The sequence below is a fragment of the Calonectris borealis genome, chromosome 1 (genome assembly GCF_964195595.1).
Source record: "Calonectris borealis chromosome 1, bCalBor7.hap1.2, whole genome shotgun sequence".
In the NCBI taxonomy this organism is placed as follows: domain Eukaryota; kingdom Metazoa; phylum Chordata; class Aves; order Procellariiformes; family Procellariidae; genus Calonectris; species Calonectris borealis.
Window position 1 is genome coordinate 10,467,403 of NC_134312.1, and position 5,555 is coordinate 10,472,957.

Sequence of the window (5,555 nt, forward strand, 5' to 3'; positions counted from 1 at the left end):
GTGAATGATATCAGGAGAGGAGATCAAAGAACTAAGTCACTTACAATTTAGGTCTTTCAAGACTTACTTAAAAAGAAAGAAGAAATATCTTTCTTTAAGTACAAGAAACCAGATGCAGAAAATGCATAAAAACTAGCATTTCACTACTTGAGAAATCTGATATTACAATATGAATTGGATTTTTTTTTTTTAAATTGGAAATTTAAAAAAAATATAAGGAAGTTATAAACACAAATGAGTCACAAAAGACTTAACTCCTGAAATGAGAACATGATGCCAATAGGTGAAACAGCCAAGCTGATACAGATTTTGATGCCACCAAGAAAATATACAAGGGATTCACCAGTCACAAGGAAGTTCATGCTGAGCTTCAACTTCTAAACAGGGAACATAATTTAGACTTAGTGGGAATTAGCAGTCTGGATAACAGAGATTTGCTAGGTTTGCTGTGTTAATAAATGCAGCAATCAATGCTAACCCAGTGTTTTCCAAACAAGCTGGGTGTGAGAGGATCTCGCAGTTGCTGGCAGGAGCAGTGAGCTTTGCTGTGCTCCTCTGGAACAGAGACTGTCCCGGTCTTTGAAAGGAGCCCATGGGTGCACTGTCAGCAACCGGAGTATGAGGAAAACAGGGTTTCACCTTGTGTCAGTATAACAGCAGATAAATCTTTCCGTCAGTCAGTTGTGTTAAGGAAATCAATTTATCTGAGGGTTTGCACTACGTTCAGCTAGAATGCCTGTCTAAGAGATGGGACTGGACACTGTGCGCAGCCTTGCATGGATTCACACAGTTGCTAAATTTGATCTGATATAAGAGACTGGATAAATTCACTTTTCCATGACAGTTTAATGGAACTTAGTTGCAGTTAGGATCTTCTGTTTGTTTACAGTTATACAGAAAGTGCTAGCACTGAAGGCTGTGGCAGAGAGAACATACACAGAACAAGCATCCCTGATTTATACTTAATCCCCTATACAATGCTTGCTGGCATCCTTGATGGAAAACTGTTAAAACACCACTGAAACCCTTTTCTGATGAATTATGGAGTCCACTTCTTTTCAACAGTAATGGGAGTTATATTTTACTTTTTCTGGTTCGTTTGATAGTATCTAGTGCCAAATGTACCATTAATGGACTATTAGAAAGGAATAACAGCATCTCAGCCTGATGGAACAAATATAACTTTGTGTCTCACTCTGAGACTTCAGGTGGAAATCATGTGATATGCAAATCAGGATTCCTGATTTAATACGAGAGTGTGTATTTTTAGCTCCCCACCCCTTTAGTGGTTACATGTGGAGAATTGCATTAAATTTTTATTTACCTTTTAAAATTTAAATTTCTAGCTCACATCTTACAACTTTCATGGCTGCAATGCCTGTGAAAATTCAGAACTACAAGGTCTTGTTCTAAGAGTGCTATGACATCCATGGAAGAAGAGAAAGGGTGACAATGTATTTTGGAAGGATACGCACAAATGTGCTTGTACACAGACAATGTTATTTAAAATGCTTCTTTGTATATTTGGGGGGCATTGTCTGCTTCTTTTCATTATGAGTTTGATGTATTTTGTATGTGCATGAAGTGGTCAAATTATAAATATAATTAAGAAACGTATTTGGCTGAAATAATCTGTATTATTTCTCATAATTTATTTTCACGAGATAAAATGATTATGTGCAGATCTCTAGTCACACATTGTTATTTACAGATGCCCTTTACCATGCATTTTATGAGCAGATCTCAGATCAGGACAGAGGGATGTTAGTATATGGTTGCCAAGTGGGAAACTGTGGTACAGGGTAATGAACAGAATTAGTTTGTTAATGTCAGGTAGATTTGGGGAAGCTATGATTAGAGCAGCATCTGCTGCATGAATGTATTTTGAGAGTAGAATATGGTCTCTTCAACCCAGAAGTTTCTAATTGATAAAATTCACTGAGAAACAACAATTTGGATAAAGCTTTGAACTCTGCCTTGCTGCCTGACGAGGTACAAGGCAGATTGCTTGGACTAAGCACTTTTTCTTTTTTCTCTTGCTCTTTGGTTGTCAATGAGATTATTGTCACCTTGTACAAACTACTATGGTCTCAGACTCTGCTGGGACATCAAGACAGGATAGTGCTAGCCTGCTGTGAAATTCCTGGCTTGCATATATCAAAATAGGATTTTGTGTTACCTTTCTGTAACATAAAACAGATCTCCTTAAGTAGCCAAGAAAGAAAAATAATTGCCCTACATCCAGGTGCCTGAATAGCAGATGTAACAGTCATATTTGAAGAAGTGCTTGAATTAACATAACTAACACTGTTATAGAGTTTCCTTTCTTCTTTTATTTTCTTTTAATTTGGGGGGAAAATATTTTTTTTTCCCCCTCTAAAAAGCAGTCAGTTTCTCTTTTAAAAAATCCATTAGTCTCCTTAGTCTACCTTGGAGCAGTGAAACTGGAGTTATTTATGTAAACTTTATGTCTCTGGGTCCAGAAGGCACAAATGCCTCTGAAAGCTGCACTGCCCAGATAAGAGGCACTGAAAGTGAGCTTTTCTACACCTGTAACCTAGCAGGACGTCTGCAATTCCTATCAGCCCTGGAATCCTGTTCAGTTCACCAAATTACTGCTTTTAAAGGAGAATTCATGTCCAGTTAACAGGAGTATATATCATAAATGAAGCCATGATTGACAAGTTTTGCCTTTGGGTAATATTTACTTTCTCCACTAGTAATAAGCGATTTTTTTTAATTTTAATTTTTTGAGGAAATAGTTATCTGACTAGCACTATAAACAGAAAAATGACAGAGTAGCAATGTCAAGTAAAGCTACTACTTCCTGTGAGTTAATCAACATTTTACAGTGATGCACGCATTTCTGAAGAAATTTACCAAACATCAACCTAATCCATCACCGTAATCCCATTTCGCAAAACAGTTTTGCCCCTTTGAGATATGACTCTCACGTAATGTTGAACCGGGAAATACATTGTTAAGCCTTTGTGCACATGTGCTCATAATTTGCTGAGGTGAGAGGTTCAGGACTGGGCATAGTTGAATGTAGTTGGAGCATGGGAGCCTTAGCTGCCCAATTCCTAGATTTCCTGATTTTTTTATCCATGTCTAGAAAGAGCAGATTTAATTGCAGGAGGAGAAGCCTGGATCCATGAACAGTTTGCTGAGTCACAGATCCTGTTTCAGAACATCTGTGGGTTAACGAGCCAAGGTGAACATCTTGTTTCAATAGACTTCCCCAATAGCACCCAGAAAACTCCATCGAGACGAAAGATCTCAAAATCACACATATAGGCCTTGATGATTTTTTTCTCAGTCTGAAGAATCACACTCAACCAGTGCCCTCAACATGGATTTCAAGCATGTCTGTGAAGGCACATAATAATGTCAATAATCATCATCACCATCATCAGCCGCAACAGCTGTAACTCACTGTCTTCTCCTCTTCCCAATAATAAGAGATGAAATTTGCAGACCAGTGGGCATGATTAATGCACCATGAGCATTTTCTGCATTTTAATTTGCTAGATGTATTAAAAAGTGCTATTAATAATCAGAAATTGAAGAATGCACTGTGGACCTTGTCAAAATCAAGGGAATGGAAATATTCCACCTGTAGCTTTAACTCAGGCATACAGATCATTGGTATTTAATATACTGCATTTTCTTCTGCTTAAATGTGTTACTACATTATTTTGCAATCATTAAAAATAATGTATATTTGATAGTGCTTTTTATGTTCAAAATTTCTTTATTTTCACAGCAGCCACCAGAGGGATAAAAATACATTTTAGCATCCCTTACTCTGTTGTTTACAGGAGCAGAAAAGGCCTGCGGCCAGGCAGAGCTCCCCACGACACAATGCAGTGTCACTGCAGCGCTGTACAGAGTGGTGCCAGGTGAGTGGGCAAGTTAAATCTCTGCCATGCAGAGACCCCAGCTTGTGCTCCAAAAGCAGGGTGTAAAGGCATGTTTGTACTAATCAACATTTTTTTCAGGCAGCTTCGGTTTATGGTAGTGTAGGCTAACACATCCTGCTCAGTCATTCCTGAGGGCAGAAACTTCTGGAAGGGGGTCAAAGTGAAAAATCAGAGGTTAGTAAGTCTATCAAGGAATAGAAATCCTCTTTACGGTGATGTCCATTCATGGTCTTGTCAGACTGAGTCCAGGGTACAGTCCATATTAATATTTAAAGCACAAGAGCCTGTGGTTGTTCAGGATTCTTTGGGTGTTTGTTTTTTTTTTTTTTTGGGGGGGGGAAGGTGTTAGTTTTTATCTGTTTAGCTGGTTTTTTTTTCCTTGTAATTCTTGGAGAAAATTAGAAATTTTTAGATTGCAATCTATCAGATCTTTTTAGATATGTTCATTAGGATGAGATTCAGATTAATTCCACTATGATCCTTTAAGGTAATCAGAAAGACCATTTCAAGCTAATTTTTGTCTCAGAGTAAATACTCCAAAACATCAGAGCTGTCAACATAGCTGAAAATATGGTAACCACTACTGAGCAGTTTTGTCTTAGAGAGCTAGCAAATAAAGCCGGTGGGGCGGATGAAGTTGACAGCATTCAACAAGAAAATATATGTTGAGGAATGGTTTTGGACAGAGGGATTTTTTGTTTGTTTGTTTGTTTTAAACAGCAGAAATCATTAAGTGATGTACTCTCATTTATTTGGAGGTCATGTTTCATCAGAGACTAATTTTAATAAGAAATCATTATTATTTAGATTTGCTTGGAAACTAGGGGAATTAAGTGCTCACTCACTTTTATACATTTCTGTGAAAAAAAAAATTCATAAACCTGAAGTATAGGTTTCAAAGAATGCCTGCCTTTCTATCTTCCTGCCTTTTAATCATCTTGAAAAAGTGCAAAGATGGGTTTTTTTAACATCTAAAAAATATAGTAAATTTTTTTTTATGTGCACTGACTTTTTAAGAGTCTGCACACGGCAAAAATTCATTTAACCTCCAGAATATAAAATATTCTCTTGAAATTATGAATGTTCCAGCCCAGAACATTACATTTCTGTTCTGCGCTCTGGCTTTTTGATAGTTTTCCACACTTTCGTGGCATTGTTTTGTGAATTGCATTAAATGTTACACTGGCTACAGAGAAGTGTGAGCTGGCAGGTGAATATTTGGCTGTGAGTTATTTATATTGGTGTGGGGTTAGTGTCTATAATGATTTGAGAACTGCTTACCCACAGAAGCTTTTAGAAAAGACCTTGAATTGTGACTTGTTGTCGTAGTTCCTGTGCCTGGGTGGATTATGAATTGTGGGGAAATTTTTCATTTCATAGAGAATATGCTCCAGAAAGGCAGAAACACATTTTTTAGCTTAAAAAAAAAAAAAGAAAACAAAAAACTCCACTAAATTTTTTCCATCCCATATATCCTTTTCAAAGCACTTAAAATGCATTAGGAAACCGCAGAGTAGAAGAAACAGTTGTAAAGGTGGCTTTTCTGGGGTTTCATCGGTGCTTCCTGGCTGGTTAATATGGTCACCTGCTGTGTCTTTGGTGGTGACCATAGGGTCAGCACAAGTTAAAGCC